Source organism: Gossypium hirsutum, chromosome A07 (genome assembly GCF_007990345.1).
Source record: "Gossypium hirsutum isolate 1008001.06 chromosome A07, Gossypium_hirsutum_v2.1, whole genome shotgun sequence".
Classification (NCBI taxonomy): Eukaryota; Viridiplantae; Streptophyta; class Magnoliopsida; order Malvales; family Malvaceae; genus Gossypium; species Gossypium hirsutum.
In genome coordinates, this window is record NC_053430.1 from 49,855,809 (window position 1) to 49,873,983 (window position 18,175).

General features: G+C 34.8%; 1 long non-coding RNA gene across 23 annotated transcripts; it reads left to right on the forward strand.

Annotated features, from left to right (window-relative positions):
* Positions 1 to 2,839: 2,839 nt before the first annotated feature.
* Positions 2,840 to 12,596, forward strand: LOC107955224 (uncharacterized). Of its 23 annotated transcripts, none has more exons than XR_005930669.1 (13): positions 2,883 to 3,185; positions 3,305 to 3,382; positions 3,828 to 3,925; positions 4,022 to 4,096; positions 4,419 to 4,466; positions 4,970 to 5,067; positions 5,313 to 5,386; positions 5,906 to 5,968; positions 6,194 to 6,351; positions 7,671 to 8,002; positions 8,292 to 8,440; positions 11,446 to 11,532; positions 12,341 to 12,596. It is a non-coding gene; the product is annotated as an uncharacterized lncRNA (long non-coding RNA). The 23 variants fall into 23 exon arrangements; XR_005930671.1 differs by having other exon boundaries at positions 7,671 to 7,865; positions 8,386 to 8,440; XR_001699862.2 differs by lacking the exon at positions 11,446 to 11,532 and having other exon boundaries at positions 5,906 to 6,068; positions 7,652 to 8,002.
* The last annotated feature ends 5,579 nt before the right edge of the window (positions 12,597 to 18,175 follow it).

The following is an 18,175-nucleotide window of genomic DNA, read 5'->3' on the forward strand; positions in this document are numbered from 1 at the left end:
GTGTTTGATGGCTGTGTAAGACACACGGCCTGGTCACATTGGTATGTCTCCCCTATTTTGAGAAAAATTTTCCAAGTTCGCTAAAGTTTCTTAAGTTTTCAGTTTAGTCCCGAACCACTTTTAATGTATGTTTAGGGCCTCATAGGCTCATATTAGGGAAAAATTGATTGAGTTTGAATGATGAATGTATGAAATGATGTTATGTATGCTAAATGGTTGTTTAATTGTTTCATAAGTTTAATAATGCTCCGTAACCCTATTCTTGCATTGAATACGAGTGAGGGGTGTTGCACAAAGAAAATACCTTACCGGTAATAATCTCGAGTAAACTCTGGAAGGTAGAAGATGAAAACTAGGTATGAGTTCTTAGAGATTATAAAGAGGTAATTGGATGGACGATAGCCGACATTAAGGGTTTGAGTCCCATGACTTACATGAACAAAATTCAAGTTGTAGAGAATGCTATTCCCAAAAGAGAGGCTAAAAGGCGTCTCAATCCGCCCATGATGGAAGTGGTAAGGAAAGAAGTTCAAAAGTTACTTGATGCTGGGATGAACTATCCCATTTCTAAAAGTAATTGGATCAGCCCAGCCCATGTAGTACTGAAAAAACTAGCATGACTGTAATTGAGAATTCAACAGGTGAGATGGTTCCCACCCGGGTTCAAAACGGGTGGAGAGTTTGCATTGATTATAGGAAGTTGAATTCTGAAACTCAGACAGATCGTTTTCCACTTCCTTTTATTGACCAGATGTTAGAACGTTTAGCTGGGAAATCTCATTATTGTTTTCTTGATGGTTACTTAGGTTTCTTCCAGATTCCAGTGGCATCGGAGGATCAAGAGAAGACGACGTTCATGTGTCCATTCGACACATTCGCTTGCAAACAAATGTCGATCGACCTTTGCAATGTACCAGCCACATTTCAAAGGTGTATTGTAAGTATATTTTCTGACTATGTTAAGAAAATAATTGAGGTGTTCATGGATGACTTTATTGTGTATGGTAAGTCTTTTGAGCTGTGTTTGTCAAATATTGAAAAAATTTTGGAAAGTTGCCTAGAATTTTACCTTATTTTAAATTATGAAAAGTTTCATTTTATGGCGGATAAAGGTCATATCATATCATTTCTAGGTCATATCATTTATACTTAGAGAATTTCTATTGATAAAGTAAAAATTGACATTATTAACTCACTTCCATACCCCATAACTGTAACGGAGATTCATTCACTACAGGAAAATAGGGCTTTAGCGGCGTTTTATCAAAAAACGCCGCAAAAATTGTAAAACACAGAGCAATAGCGGCGTTTTTTGTTAAAACGCCGCTAAAAACAGAGCATTAACGGCGCTTCTGGTAAAACGCCGCTAAAGACCAGAGCATTAGCTGCGCTTTTGTTAAAACGCCGCTAAAGACCAGAGCACTAGCGGCGTTTCTGGTAAAACGACGCTAAAGACCAGAGCACTAGCGGCGCTTCTGGTAAAACGGCGCTAAAGACCAGAGCATTAGCGACGCTTTTGGTAAAACGCCGCTAAAGACCAGAGCATTAGCGGCGCTTTTAGTAAAACGCCACTAAAAGTTATATAACACCTAAAATCCTAAACCCCAAAGAAAAAAATAAAACATTAATCTATAACCCCTAAAATAGTAAACCCCTAAACCCTAACAAGCCCTAAACACTAAACTATAACCCTTAAAACCCTAAACGCCGCAATTTGTGCATTTTTAGTGGTGCTAGGTTATAAACGCTGCTAATGTTAAATTAAACTTAAATTCAGAAATTTGAAACATAGAGGAATTAAATTCTTAAGAATAGAAATATAATGACTAAATTTTAATTTTACGAAAAGTACAAATACTTATCTCATATTTTAGCTTTTACAGATTAAATGGTTTAGTATTCAATTTGTTAAAGTATGTTAAGAGAATTACTTTTTCTTTTTTAAGATTTAACACTCCTATGCGAAAAGATATTATTTAACTCGTATATTTGTTAAAAGTTTATATAAAAATTAATTTAAAAGTTTATATAAAAATTAATTGTTATTTTGGTTATAATCATAAAGTTAATTGTGTTTCGAATTTTTATTATATATAGATAAATAAATACATTCTTATAACTTAATTTATATGTGAGAGGGTAAATTAATAATTTCACAACTGAATTAATATACTTGATTAACCCATAACACCAACTTAATGAACAAATAACTATAATTATAAATTTTTCCTTCTATTTATATGATTCAACTAAAAATATTTTTAATATTTAATTTATATAGACAAACAATTATTGCACTCAAATTGATATAAATTATAAAATTACAATTAATTTTATTTAAAAGTCGATTCGAAACAATGGATGTTTTGAATTCGTAAAGTAAAATAATCATACTAGAATATGGCACACTCATTGAATTTTTATGTAACAAAATTAATAAAATTTGATGTAATAACCAGTATGCCATTTATATAAAAATCTAAACAACTAATGCGGGCCATACTTAAAAGAATAATGCTTGTATTAATAAAATTTTCGTAATATTTAATTATTTTAGTATATACGCATAATTTCGATGATTAACTTAATAACACATAATGTTATTAATGATAAAAAGATCTTTTTTATTTTTTATCAAAATAATATTTTGATATGAAAATAATAAATATGATTTTATAAAATTATATAAACTAATTTTGTTATTATATATGTAATGTGCAACAGTAATTTATTAATAAAATTTTATTTTAATTTGAATGGGTTTAATTGATTTTTACAATAATTTTAAGAAGTTAGCGGCGCTAGCATATAAACGCCGCAATAAATCACCTTTAGCGACGTTTTAAAAAAAAAACGCCACAACTGTCAAATTTTTTTAACCAAAACTCCATCATTTTAGTTTCATCCAATTTATTCGCTCCCGATAGCTGTTCTTTTTCCCCTTAACAAAATTTCCCTCATTCCATCTCTTCTCCTTTAATCCCTAAATTTCCATCCCCAAGTTCCTAACCCATTTGCCACCGAAGACGCCGACCGGACCACCTGTTGCATCGCCCTCGACTAACCTCTCTGCTGCGTCGCCGTCGCCTGCTCATCCTGCTCAGAAACGAGATTATATTTTTCACAACGGTAAATTAAATGGGAAGCGCCATGTACGACCTTACTACTTTGAGTTCGTCTCTCATGTTAGTTTTCTTTCTTTTTCCTGATTTCAGTTGTTAGCAAGTTTTTTAAAACCCCTAATTAAACCCTAATTCTGCTTATCTAATAAAAAATTGCGATTTTAATTGTTGATTTGGCATAGGCTAATAAACGATGGGAAGGTAAAACAATAGTGGATTTGTTCGCTCAAGAGTTCAGAGGTCGATCTAGAGATTACTATGTAAGTCATCAGTCTTTCCCCTTTTTTTCTTCTGGGCTAAATCTTTGTTTGACTGGAAATATGTAAAATAGAGAGCAATGGAAGAATGGTTAATAATAATATATTTCCTGTTGGAATTTTGTGTTGATTTGTATTTTGGACCTAATAGGGGACACATATTTTGTGCTATTCATGATTTTGCATATGCTGTTTTACTAGAATCATGATTAACAAATGTACATGTGATGTATTGCTTAATGATATAATAAATTAAGCCAGAATGAAATATATCTAGTTTTGATTTTCTAATACGTTTATCTTTGCTTTTGATTGTAGATTATTTTTCTAGAAACAATATGCAACGATGAAAAGATTATTGAAAGAAATATTCGCCTTAAAATTCAATAAAGTCCTGACTATGCAGAAGAGTAAGGCTATTATAAATAACCTTTTACTTCTTGCTCAGATGAAAAGTTCTAAACTTGCGTATCAATCTAGTTTTGCGGGCCAAATTTCGAAGCTGGATTACAATACTTTACAACCCGGTTAGCTAATTACGAAAAGGTAGTTCCTGAATTGCTTTTGTAGTTCTTCGTTAACATGTTTGCTTCGGATGCAGATTACCATTCTAAGGTGTACCTTTGTGCTTATTGTTACTAGGTTTATGAACCAGTTGATGAAGGGTCTTACATCAAAATGATTGATATGGCTAGTGGGCATGGTGGACAAATACAAGTTAAGTTCAAATCTCCTTCTTTTATATGGCTTTTGTGCTTCATGCATATGCATGTGGGATCAATGTTCATTGTGGCCATAACATGGTGTAACTAGTCTGTATTGTTGTACTTTTAGTTAAAAGTAGTTTCTGCAATATATGGAGAAAGTTGTCATTATAATGGCTTTGTTGTTCTTAAAGCTTTTTCTATCATATCTTTTGTTTCTTATTTCCTTAAAGTATTAATTATTAAATGTTTACCCCTTCTCTTTCTCAACTTCTTAGATGATTTAATGGCTTTGCAATATGATCTAAGATTTTGCATGTTTTAATTGGATTCAGGTTAACAACATCAGTGGCTATCTTCCTAGACGAATCGTCTTCTTCTTGGTATGGTGTACAATAAGAAATGAGCTTCAATTATATCACATTATAAAGTTTACTTATTAAGTCCCTTTTCTCAGTTCCTTGTGTTTGTTATATTGGATGCAAAACTTTTTTTGGTTGAAGGAACGACAACTCTTTTTATAAATTAGAGCTTTGAAAAATTTGGAGTCTCTTAAGTATTCTTTTTTCTTCTTGATATGGCTTAAATCATGATTAACATATCAAGTCTGGGTGAAATTATATCTGAAAACATTAGTAACTGCACTTTTGTCTGCGTTATGTTGCAAGATATGGAAGGAAGCTTAAGACTTGTAACATTCAGATTCTACACTTGTTACATTAATTATTCTATATGTATCTTTTGTGACGATTACTCATCTCAGAAATGCCTTTTTTTTTCTCTAGGAAGGCATCTGAACCTTCAATGAAATCTTAGCATCTACCATTTCTGGAGTGATACTTGATTTAAATGTTTACATTTACAATTTTCATATTATGATTTGCAGGTTAATACACATCTGACACCTTGCCCAATACTACTTACCAGGCATGGAGAGAGTCGTGATAATGTTAGAGGCAGAATTGGTGGTGACAGTGTATTGAGGTAGCCTTTTATATTATTTTGATGGCATTATATAACAGGTGGTTGCAATTTGTTTTCATCTTTCTTTTCTTCATGATATACTTTTATCAGAAGACTTATGTAATCAATATTTGTTTAATTTCCTGTCAGGAGAGAGATCCTCTTATATTTGATATTATTGTTCTGATTTCATTGTGCTTGCTGGATTAGCATATGCCAGTATCCAGTTTTAACTTACCAGGAAATTTCTTTTCCTGTTGCAACAGTGATACCGGAGAAATTTATATGAAGAAACTCGCAAACTTTGTTGAGAAGCGACTGATCTGAAAGGACTACTTCTGTAAGCTTCACCTTGGTCAATACTTATTTGTTTACATTTATACCAAGAAAAGTTAATCACTTCTTTCAGAATTCAATTGCATCAATTTTACATTCCTTCCCCGTTCCATGTCCTGGTCCTTCTTTACATTTGGAAGCCTGCTTTATGTACTTGAAAAGTGGAGTTATCCCCTGTTGGCTATTATTTCTTTTGCTTGAGATAGTGTCATTTGGTAGTTTATTAATCTAAATTCAAAAAAGAAAAAAAAAGAAAAAGAAAATGCATGCAAAGTGTAGATCAGTTGAGTATATGTCAAAGATCTACATTTTGGTATCATCTGTTTTTTTTATTTATCAATTGGCATCCTGGTTTGAGTAAATCAAATTGTATAGATGTTATGGGATACTATTTCTTTAGATGTTATATATTTTGCAGCCTTCGTACTTGAAATAGGCATACATTACTGAAACTTTATCAAGCTTTACGGTGCAAAATATGTATACGCATTATTTATTTTTTTGTGATTTTGTTGTTATCTAGATATGGACCATCACCCTACAGAGAACAATTCTGACAGCAAGTCCAATTGATGGATTTCCAAAGGTTAGTGGGAAACCACAAGAAAGTAACTTATACATCCTTTCTTTCACATTCTAGCCCATTCTGGCTGCTGAATGAAGTATATATTGATATGTTAACAGAGGTATAATTCTTCACACTTTTGATAGATACATCACATGTACATTTGTTAATCATGATTCTAGTAAAACAGCATATGCAAAATCATGAATAGCTCTTTTATGTTTTGACTGGTGGCAAATGGAACAGGAAAAACCAACTACACTAGATTGCGGTCCAAGAACAATTTGCAGGAGGCACATAATGACTAGCTCCAACCTCTACGAATGCTTGTGGGAGGCATTGCAGCAGCGAATAAGGATGATAACATGCAGTTGACACCGTATGTGCTATGAATCCGAATTCAGGTGTGACTTTTAGATATTTTATGTGCAAAAAAGTATTAGAGTGTCTTATATTTGTATGTTAGTTAAGCAGATTATAGATAGAACCTGCAGTAGGATCAACTAATTAGTTGATCAAAAGCTACACCCTATTTTGTAATCGTCTACTTGCGTATTTGCATATACTTAATAATAATCTCGTGTCAACTAATTTTTATAATTTTTTATTTAATTGTTTTGTTTCAACATTTTATTTTTATTTGAGTTGAAAGAAGAAAAACACAAATTGCAATTTTGACTTAGTTAATCAATTTAAATAATCAATGTTGATATTTCACATGGGAATTAAGCCCTTATTTCATTTAAGGAACTTCATTATAATATCTTATTTTATTGATATCTTTATATTTAATCTAATTTTTATTATTTATTTTAGTTTTGATTCTAAATTTTTATTTTTATTTTAATATTTAAGATAACTTGAGTTCTAACTTTTGGATTTTAATTGTGTTATTAATTTATTATTTTAAATTCTAAATTTAAATTCATTAATTTTTGTATTTAGTTTTAAAGTTAAAGTTTTAATAGAAAATTTAATTTGATAATGAATTTTAAATTTTTTATATTTTTCATGACCTTTATAATATTTTGTAATATATTTTTTTTAATTTCATGACTTTTAGCAGCGCTTTTCTCAAAAGCGCCGCTAAAGGTCATGATCTTTAGCGGCGTTTGTGGAAAAAGCGCCGCTAAAGGTCATGATCTTTAGTGGTGTTTTTTCAAATAAACGCCGCACACTTTAGTGGCGCCATCTATAGCGGCGTTTTTTGCGGCACTTTTACAAGCACCGCTAAAACTATTAGCGGCGCTTTAAAAAATGCCGCTAAAAGTTAATTTTGCTGCAGTGATTCTTTCCTTGGTCATGCAAGTTTCTACATACGGTTCATTAAAGACTTTTCAAAAATTGTGCAATTGCTTTGTAATGTCCTATAGAAGGATAAAGAGTTCGAGTTTGACTGATCATGTAGGGATGCGTTTGACACGCTCAAACATAAGCTTATTTTGGCACCCATTGTTCAGCCACCAAATTGGAACTGTCCTTTTGAAATAATGTGCGATGCAAGTGACCATAGCATAGGAGCAGTCATTGGGCAAAGAATCGAGAAAGAACCACATGTTATCTCCTATGCGTCTAAGACATTGGATGCTGCCCAAAGCAATTACTCGACCATCAAAATTTTTTTTCTAGCTATAGTCTTTGCTTTGGAAAATTTTCATTCATATTTATTAGGGACTAAGATTGTTGTTTTCTCTGACCATACAGCTCTTAAATATTTGATCAGGAAAAAGGAAGCAAAAGTTCGATCACGGAATAAAGGATAAGAAAGGACGCAAAAATTTGGTAGCTGGCCATCTAAGCCGAATACCTCCTTGGAAGGATGTCACACTACTTAAAGGCGATTTTCCGGATGAAAGTCTACTTGTTGCTCAAACGGTTTTCCCTTGGTGCGAAGACATGGTGAATTACCTTACTATAGGTATAGTCTTTTCAAACTTATTGTGATCTGAAAAAGATAAGATCAAACGTGAATCACGATACTATGTATGGGATGACCCCTTACCTTTTAAACACTGCTCCGATCAGATAATTCGATGTTGCGTTGCAGAAATTGAAGTAAAATTGATTCTATCTTTTTTTCATTCTTAAGCATGTGGTGGACATTTTGGACATAAATGAATTGCGCATAAAGTACTTGAATGTGGACTATATTGGCCACATATTTTTCGTGATGCATATTTGTTTTGTAAAACATGCAAAATGTGTCAAAGAGTAGGAAACTTGAGCCAAAAAAATAAAATGCCTTTAACTTCTATACATGTCTGTGAAATATTTTATATATGGGGCATCAATTTTATGAGACCTTTTGTCTCATCATACGGTAACGTTTATATTTTACTTGCAGTTGACTATGTGTCAAAGTGGGTGGAAGCAAAAGCCACTCTTCATGCTGATGGAAAAATAGTAATTGATTCTCTAAAGAATTATATTTTTTCCAGATTTGGCACACTGCAAGCATTGATAAGAGATTGGGGAACGCATTTTTGCAATAAGGTAATCGGCACACTCTTGAAAAAATACGATGTAACACCCCTAACCCATATCCGTTGTCGGAATAGGGTTTCGGAGTATTACCGAAACTTTTAGAACATTTTACAATAATTTATGTAAATTACTGTTCATTACCCAAGATCATACAAAACGTCCCTTGGACCCTCGAGCCATAATACGAGCATTAGAATCGAGTCGGGACTTAATCGGGAGCTCTAAAATTTTTTCGTGAAATTACAAAAATTTTCCAAGGTGCAGGGCTCACACGCCCGTGTGGTCCAAGGGATATGCCCGTGTAACGCTAGGACACGCCCGTGGTACAGGCCGTGTTTGACCCTGTGTGACTCTCTGACTTGTGCACACGATCATGTCACATGCCCATGTGCTAGGCTGTGCTAGGCTATGTGGTTAATTAATTTAATTTGAAATTAAGTGCAGGTTTCACACGGCCAAGACACACACCTGTGTTACCAGGCCGTGTGTCACACACGGTCTAGACACACGCCCGTGTGTCTGCTTGTGTGGACAATAGAAAGTCATTTCCTAGCCTCATTTGTCACCCAAATTTACCATATTCCTACACTAAAACACATCCAAATATCAACCAATTCAAGCATTCAAATTAAGCAATTTTCATCATTCAACATGGCATATCATTGCATGCATACATGTTTACAATCTTACCTTGGTTCAATCCATGTGTTAAACATGATTTGATCAACTACTTAACATATATATATATATAGCTGCCATACCATGACGTTACAAGTATATCAAAACAACCATTACTAGCCATTCCAATGGCTAGATTACAAACATCATTTTCAAGCCACTAATGGTCAAGTTGTCTTATACATGCCATTATACCAAAATGATTCTACTATATGTATACCCAAAAATAACAAGTTGATAGTGTGATGATGCTCCAATGATCTCCAACCTGCACGAGCTTCCGAGCACTATAAAACAGGGAAAATAAAACGGAGTAAGCATTACATGCTTAGTAAGTTTGTATAACGAAAACTAAACTTACCAATCCCGTTTATTAAATCTAAGCATACAATATCATGTTTTTCTATCCATTAGAAAAATTGCCTAACCACACGCATTCAATTTAATATGTTAGTCACCAAATCTTCATGTCAATCAAGTAAACATAGATGAGCTCGTCATGTAATATTTTTTCAAGTCATTATCATTTCATCTCATAATTCTCATACCATTTCAAGAGTCGTGTCCATTGAATCATTGAAATTCTGATGGATGTTCAAGTAGTACACTGAAGGTGTACGATTTATTAATCTGTCAATTCTTATTCAAGAGTACCCATTAGGGCACTTAATCAAGGAATACACTCTCGAGCTATATATCGTATAACAGGATTACCAGTCCAGGCTAAATCCTTTATATAGCGTATGCTTAGAAGAGCTTAATTAGGATTACCAGTCCAGGCTAAACCTTAATCATAACGTATATTCTAGAGGTATTATATCAGGATTACCCATCCGGGCCAAATCCTTTCTATAATGAGGTCAATAGGATTACTCGTCCAATCTAAAACCCGTTTGCAACAAATGTAGGACCTTATCCATTTTGGGAAGTATATATATTCATCGGAATTCAATATTCAATCGAGACTTAACCCCTTTTTCACCATTTCAAGTATGTATTAAATTGTCCATTATAGCATTGAAGTAATTCATTTCAATATAAGTCACATTACATACAAGCATAACATTCAATTAACATAATTACATACTCGATTAAGTTACATGAACTTACCTCGACACTTATTCGTGTATAAAATTTACTAATTCGAAACCTTTTCTTTTCCTCGATCTAACCTCAAATTTGTGTTGTCTGAATCTATATAAATAACTTTAATTATCAAATTTTCATATTTCATATTTATTTGAACTCAATTTACGCCTAGGAAAAATTACCATTTTACCCTTAACTTTTTCATAAACTCTAATTTCGTCCCTAGGCTCGAAAAATGAAACTTATGCAACTTACTTCCTATTCCAAGCCTAACCAAAATCCCATTACAAAATTTACAGCACTTGTATTTGTAACAGCCTGATTTTGGTCTTAGTTAGAGCAGTGGTGTTGAGACCACCAATCCGAAGTCGGAGAAAGTATTTTATTATCATTTTAGAGTTATAACATGTTTATATTTGTGCATGAAAAATTTAGTGAAGTAATTTTAGCGTTTATGAGCTTAACTACAAAAAAGGACTAAATCGCATAAAGTGCAAAAGTCCTATTTTGATAGCTAAGGGTGTCAAATAGCTAGAGAACCTAAATTGGAGGTCTTTAAATAGAAATTAGACCCTTTAGAATAGCATGACCGGCCATGGGGACATGGAGATAGAAAAGTCAAAGAAATTAGGTGGGTTGGTGACTTAAGTGAATAGATTGAATAAAATAAAAATTTACCTTCATTTTCTTTACTCTTTCTTTATTCCCACAAAACTATCATCCATTAGAGGCACTTGGGAAGCTTTAAAGTTTCATCAACTTATAACTCTCTCAAGTAAGTGATTTTGATAGTTTTCTTGATGATTTTTACATTCTTGGACCCCTTGAAGCATGAGCTTTCAAATGAGGGGACCATTTTGCAAAATGGTTGAAAGTATAGGGTTTTAACATGAGAGTTTTCATGTATTTTTCTGAAATTTTGTGAAAGAATATGAGTATTAGATGTGTAATAAACAACTTTTGTGAAGAAGTTTTCATGGAAACCCTGACTAAGGACCATTTTGCATAAGTTGTAAAATAAGTGATAAATGTGTGAAATAGTGAAAATTTTGGATTGCTCTAAGAGTAAAAAGGGTTTGGCTAGGATTATGATATGAAGAAATTAGATAAAAATCAATTTTAGAGCATAGGGGTAAAATGGTCATTTTGTGAAAGTTTAGGGGCAAAATGGACATTTTGCCCAATATTGAATTTTTCGAGTGTCTAGATTAAGGTGCTGAAAAAACAAGTGAATTTTATTATTATAGATCAAGGAATTCAAAATTCGAACCTAGACCGGGGGAAGGCCAAGCAAGTAGATTAGACCGACTAATTTTCATATCTTGTAATTCGAGGTAAGTTGTATGTAAATAATACAACTACATTGTTATTATACGTTTTTGGATTTCTATAGCATGAATTGCTTGATTATGGAATTGAGAATGCATGATGATAATTGAGATAATGGAATCTCCCGTTTGAACCATAGGAAATAAATCAGATATTCATTCCATGACGTATGGGTTATTATGAGCTAGTGTAAGACCATGTTTGGGACATGGCATCTGCATCTAGACGAGAGCTAGTGTAAGACATGTCTGAGACATGCATCGGCCTCTAGATGTAAGCCAGTGTAGGACATGTTTGGGACATGCATCGGGTACGAGATGTGTTAGTGTAAGACCATGTCTGGGACATGGCATCGGCACGTATATGTGAGAGCTAGTGTAAGACCATGTCTGAGACATGGCGTCGGCCTCGATGATGATAGTCAGTGTAAGACCATGTCTAGGACATGGCATCAACTCGAGACATGAGCCAATGTGAGATCATGTCTGGGACATAACATCAGCATTTTACCCCATGTTCGAGGCTTATTGATTATCCGGTAGTGTTCCAAATGGTTCAATGGTGAGAGTTACGGTTTAAGTTAATGAGAGAAGTATAAACTTTTTGTGAGTGGTACAGGTACTGATTTAGTATGTATGAGATGTGAGCTCAAAATATGATTTATGATTTGTAATGGATAGTGATGAGTAAGTCATGCTTATGCCTTCTCTTGTATCATGAGCATGTTGATCAATGGTAGAATTTCTGTTATATTTATTGCATGCAACTTCCTAAGCTTTGTGCTTACTTCCTCTTATTTCCATTTTCTTATAGTGCTGCCTAAATAGCTCGAGGACCAACGGACGTCGGAGCCAACGATCACACTATCAGCCGAAGCACTCGGTATAGTTAGATTACTTGTTTTAAGTATGGTATGTATAGGGCTGAGGCTTTAATGTTTTGTGTCATTGAGAATTGGCCAAATGTGTTGGCTTGGGCTAGAACCCTTTATTTTGTATAAAGCCTTGAATGAGGGCTAATACTCATTTTTTTATATATACATAAAAGATGTTATTTTAATGGATGAGTATATTGCATATGAAAAATGTTGTCTATTGTGATTGTTTTAGTTATGTGGATCATTCTTGTATTAGTGTTGATTGATTTTGTGTAGGTTATCTGAGTAAGGGTGGCAAAGAGGCTTGGTAGATAGCCTTATTTTTGCCTACACGGGTAGACACACGGGCATTTGTGTAGGCCGTGTGTGACACATGGTATACCCCACGGGCGTGCGATCCAGCCATGCATCCCATGCACGTAAAATTTGCAAGTCAGTATGCATGGTAGTAAACACACAGGCAGAGACACGGCCGTGTGTCTTAGCCATGTAAAGGACACGGCCTACCACACAGGCATGTGCCTTTGCCGTGTGACCCTTAAGAATTACTGACGTCAGAAACATAATGTCTAGGCACACGGGCTAAGACACGGGCGTGTCATGGTTGTGTAAGGGACATAGGATATGGACATGGGTGTGTGCCATGCCATGTGAAAACCTCTTTAGGTTCGAAATTGAAATTTATTCCACGTGGGTAAAGAACACGGGCGTGTCCCTGTATGCTAGTGTGAGCCACACGGGCCAACAGCACAACCATGTCGAATTGGTCACATGGGCGTGTTGGCCCTCCCACAAGGGCGTGTGCCCCTGTGTCTAGTGTTATTTTTCAGAGTTCATTGAAGGACCCAAATTGGTCCCGGTTGGTCTTTAAACAAATGTTTGAGTCTTGTAGGCCATATTGAAGAAGTTTAGACAAAGTTTAAAATTTGACCAGGTCTTGATGATTCAGAAACGTAGGAACATATGTGTTCAAGGTAGGTAATGCCTTGTATTTTGTCCCGGCGTAGGGTACAGGTGTGGGGTGTTACAATATTCATAAAAATTCAACATTTTTCTTCAATTTCACAAGTTTACATTTTAGTCCCTAAATCATGTTTTCATCAAAAATAACTTTGTAAAAGTTGTTAATTGATGCGTGATATTCGTAACAGGTTTTAAAGATTTATAAATGAAATGTTCTTGAGACTAACTTATTATCACAATTAAGGCAAGTGTACATATCGAACAGTAGTATAGTTTAGCAAGACCAGATTATTGAACCCAAAGGAACTACGAGTACTAGTATTTACTTCCTTTTTATTATCTAGCCTAAAATTTAAGAGTTTTGGTTGTCTAAACTAATTACTAACTAAGAACGCACAGAAAGAAAAACTTGGGAAAATACTTTTGGGAAAATTCGATTGATTGAGACAATACCTAAGGAAAATCCACCTAGATTTCACTTGTTATTTGATTCTGAATCAGACAATTTATTCATTTGACTTGATCCGTAAAAATCCCTAAGTTATATTATTATCTCTCTCGAGACTAATAACGTCTAACCCTAGGTTGAATAATTGAAATCTCTTTCTAATTAACACCCTAGAATTGCATTAACTCGATCTATGGAATCCCTTATTAGGTTTCACCCTAATCCGGCAAAATCTTGTCATCCTATCTCTAGGCGCGTAATCAACTCCGCTTAATTATGACAAATTTTCTCTTAGACAGGGTCTATTCCTCCTCTGAATAAAAGCTTAACTTGAATCAATATCCTGGAATATCAAAACAAGAATTAAGAACACATAATTAAGAACAAGTCAAATATTTATCATACAATTCAGATAATAATAACAAGATGTGTCTTACGTTACATTTCCCTTAGGTATTTAGGGGTTTAGTTCATACTTAAGAAAGAAAACATCTCAAAAGCATAAAGATAACAAAACATAAGAAAGCCCAAAACTCCTGAAGGAACTTGAAGGGAGATATCTAGTCTTGATGATGAATCCGGCTCTTGAGATGGATCAATCGGCTTTCCTTGAGTAATTCCTTGCTTCTTACTCTACATCCCCCTTCCTAAGTCCCCCCTCAAGTGTTTAAATAGGCTTTGGAATGCCTAAGAGCCCTCAAAATTGGCCTTTTTCGAATTGGACTAAACTTAGGTTAGGCAGGGACACGCCCGTGTGCGATTGTTGAAGGCTGTGGTCAAGGCTGTTAAATGGGCACAGGCGTGTGATCTACCCGTGTAAGTCGTGCTTCGATCCTACCAAATTGACACGGCCGTGTGACACGCCCTTGTGAGGAAGTCCAGGCCGTGTTGTTTTCCCATGTGGGTCCATTTTCTCCGTTTTCAGCCCGTTTCTCGCTCTTTTTACTCTCCTATGCTCTCCTAAGTATAAAACATGAAATTAAAGGATTAGGAGCACCGAATTCACCAAATCTAAGGAGAAACCATCCATAAATGCGTTAGGCATGGGGTAAAAATATGTAATAAATTACAGTTTATCATTAATCTGTTAACAACCTTTTATTTTCTACCTTAAATTTCTAATTTTCGGCATATACATCCATGATCCATTTTCCGTACTTTGACAACTTTTTAAATTAATCCCTCAAATAGATAGTTTAAGCTATCCCGGTTTCAATACTAAAAACGGGACAGAAACTTACCCAATTAAGCCTTGAAAGTTTCTTCTCTCTCTTCTAGGGTTTCCATATAATTTTGGGGTTGAAGATGACAAAAATAATAAGATGATATCTTTTATCATCTTTTTAATTAATTAGTTATTTCAATTTCCAATTTATTCCTTACTCTTTTCTAATTTTTCCATGGATGAGTCACCAAAAATGTACATACTTTTCTTTAATGGTCTAACTACCATATAATGACCTCTATTTTGAATTCCATAGCTATTTAATCCTTATAGCTACTAGAATTCAACTTTTACATTTTATGTGATTTAGTCATTTCCCTAATTAAACACATAATCGATAAAATTTTCTTATCGGGATTTTCACATGACATTTCCAACATATTACAGATCATGTAATAAAATAAAAATAAATTTTATTTTTTGATCAGATTTGTGGTCCCGAAACTACTATTCTGATTTCACTGAAAAATGGGTTGTTACATAGGAGGTAGTGCAACGAGTTGCTACAGCTTATAACCCTTAATCAAACAGTCAAGCAGAATTGTCGAATCAAGAAATCAAGTTGATTTTGGAGAAGACCGTTAAGCCATATAGGAGAGATTGGAGTTTGCCACTAAATAATACATTGTGGGCTTACCGTATAGCTTATAAATGACCTATAGATATGTCTTCTTATTGACTAATTTCTGGTAAACCGTGTCATCTTCCTGTAGAACTTGAACATAAAGCGTTTTGGGTGGTCAAAAAATGCAACATGGAGCTGGAAGCTGCAGGTAAGAATCGTAAGTTACAGAAGAATAGTAAGTTACATATTCAGGAGCTTGAGGAAATTTGATGAGAAGTGTATGAAAGTTCCCAAATTTATAAGGATAACATCAAGGCATACCATGATCAAAAGATAACCCGTAAACAGTTTGGTAGGGCAGAAAGTATTACTTTATGACCCTACACTAAGAATTTTTGCAGGTAAGCTCCAAACTAAGTAGGGCCTTTTGTTATTACTCATGTATTTCCACATAGTGCAATAGAGGTTAATAGTGAAGAATCCAGAAAAAATTTCGAGGTTAATGGACAACGGTTAAAGCCTTTCTATAAAAAAATTCAAGTCCACATGGTTGAGGAATTAGTCCTCAAAGAGCCGGATGAATAAATTTCCAGGTCGTCGAACTAACGACGTTAAACAAAAGCACTTTTTAGGAGACAAACCAAAGTAATTTTCATTTATTTAATTTTGAGTTTTAGTAAGATTTAGGTTGTAAATAAATAAAATTTGATTTAATCTAGTTGATTTGATATTTTCAGGAATGTAATAGAGGTTGTGATTTTTTTTGAAAATCGAGTACTGATGGTGGTGTAGGCACGACTTGCTAAATACTGAAAATTATTTACCTACAAACAAAACCCATCACCCTTAACCCAAATAGTAATTCCAAACCCAAGTCCACTTAGCCTATCTATCCCATACCTAAATACCAACCCAAAGAAAAAAAAACCACACAATAAACCCAAAATAAACCCAACACCCAAACAAGGCCAAGAGGAGAAAAGAAAAACAAAAGAAAAGAAATTGGGCCGAACGACCTAGCTAGCCCAAAGAGAGAGAAAAAAGAAATGGACAAGAAGGCCCAAACCGGCCACAAGAAAGAAAGAGAAAAAATAAACACCTAAACCCCAAACCCCTTTTCTTTATCTTCTAAAAAAAACCCTAAACATCAAACCTCACCGTTGCCACTTCACCTTGCCATCGTCTTCGACTACCATCAATGTACACCATCATCGTCGAGTATGGACCTCAAGAGTCACTGTGGTCTCACCGCTTTTATCGACATTGAACGCTACTTCGTGAAGCACCGTCGTTCTTCCTCTCCCTCCATTCGCCTTCGTCGAACTTGGACGCCACCTCGTTGCTATAGCCTCTCCGCTTCTCCTATCATCGATCTACACTCTCGCATCACCGCTCCTCCCTTTCACAACACCACCTCTTCTATTTTTTTCTTTTCCTCCATAAGCACCAAACCCCCAAACCACCCTTCCTACCATATTAACCAACGTAATACCTGAAACCCCCAGCACCACCTTTCAAAAAAATTGACCCAAACCGCGTCGATGCTGCCATTCACCGCCAGATCCATTTGTTCTTTCAACCTACATGAAAACCATGGTTCGAACTCAGAACCAAATAGTAGATAATATTCTAGCCTCGCTCAATCACGGAGGAAACCAATTCTTAGTGCCTCTAGTAGTCGATTTAGACTTTGATGACTTAGAACCTTCTCCACCACCTACAAGATGAACAACCACGCCTACTAGGAATCGTCGCCTATGAAGCCTACCTTTGATCAAAACAGAATATACAAATAGTAGCCTTGCTACTCCCGAAAGGTTGATTCCTAACTCACAACATATTTTACCTTTACTAACATATTATGCAAGTCATTCGGATGAGGATGGGACTTCTAACGACTATGTCAAAGGTCCCTTTACTAGAAACGAGTGTGTTGGTTGGCGTCGAACACAATCGTCCACCACTTGAGCCCATCGATCATCGACACATAAGCCAACGATACCTCCATACAGTAGTACTGACGCTACTGGAAATTCAAGTCCACCAGCCAACTCACCCAATGAAAATGTTTGACCATCACGAGATGGTCAACATAATAGAAGAGGTCGTGCAAACATTATTCCCACTGAATGATGATTACCAGGGTTTCTAAACCTTTTGACCTTAGATCATCGCGTAAGATATGACGACATTCGACAACGTCCGCTCTCAGTCTGTAAGCTAATTGATCTTTACACTCTTGATCTGTTAAATATTCGTGATATTGTGATTGGTTATTTTGATGCTATTTGTTGGAGCTCATTTGCAAGTATGTCATGTAGTGGATATTATGAATTGATTTATGAATTCTACACCACATTTAGCTTAAATATTAATGCATTAATAACTATTGAAACACAAAGCATTATTTTTTTTCGGTTACTTGGTAAGGACATTAGGATGTCAATTTTTGAATTTAACATTGACATGGGTTTCGTCGATCCTAACAATATTCAAACCAATTCCTATCATACTGCTCTGTTACATATTCCAAGTAACTTTAATGCTCAAGATGTTTATTGTGCTTTAAC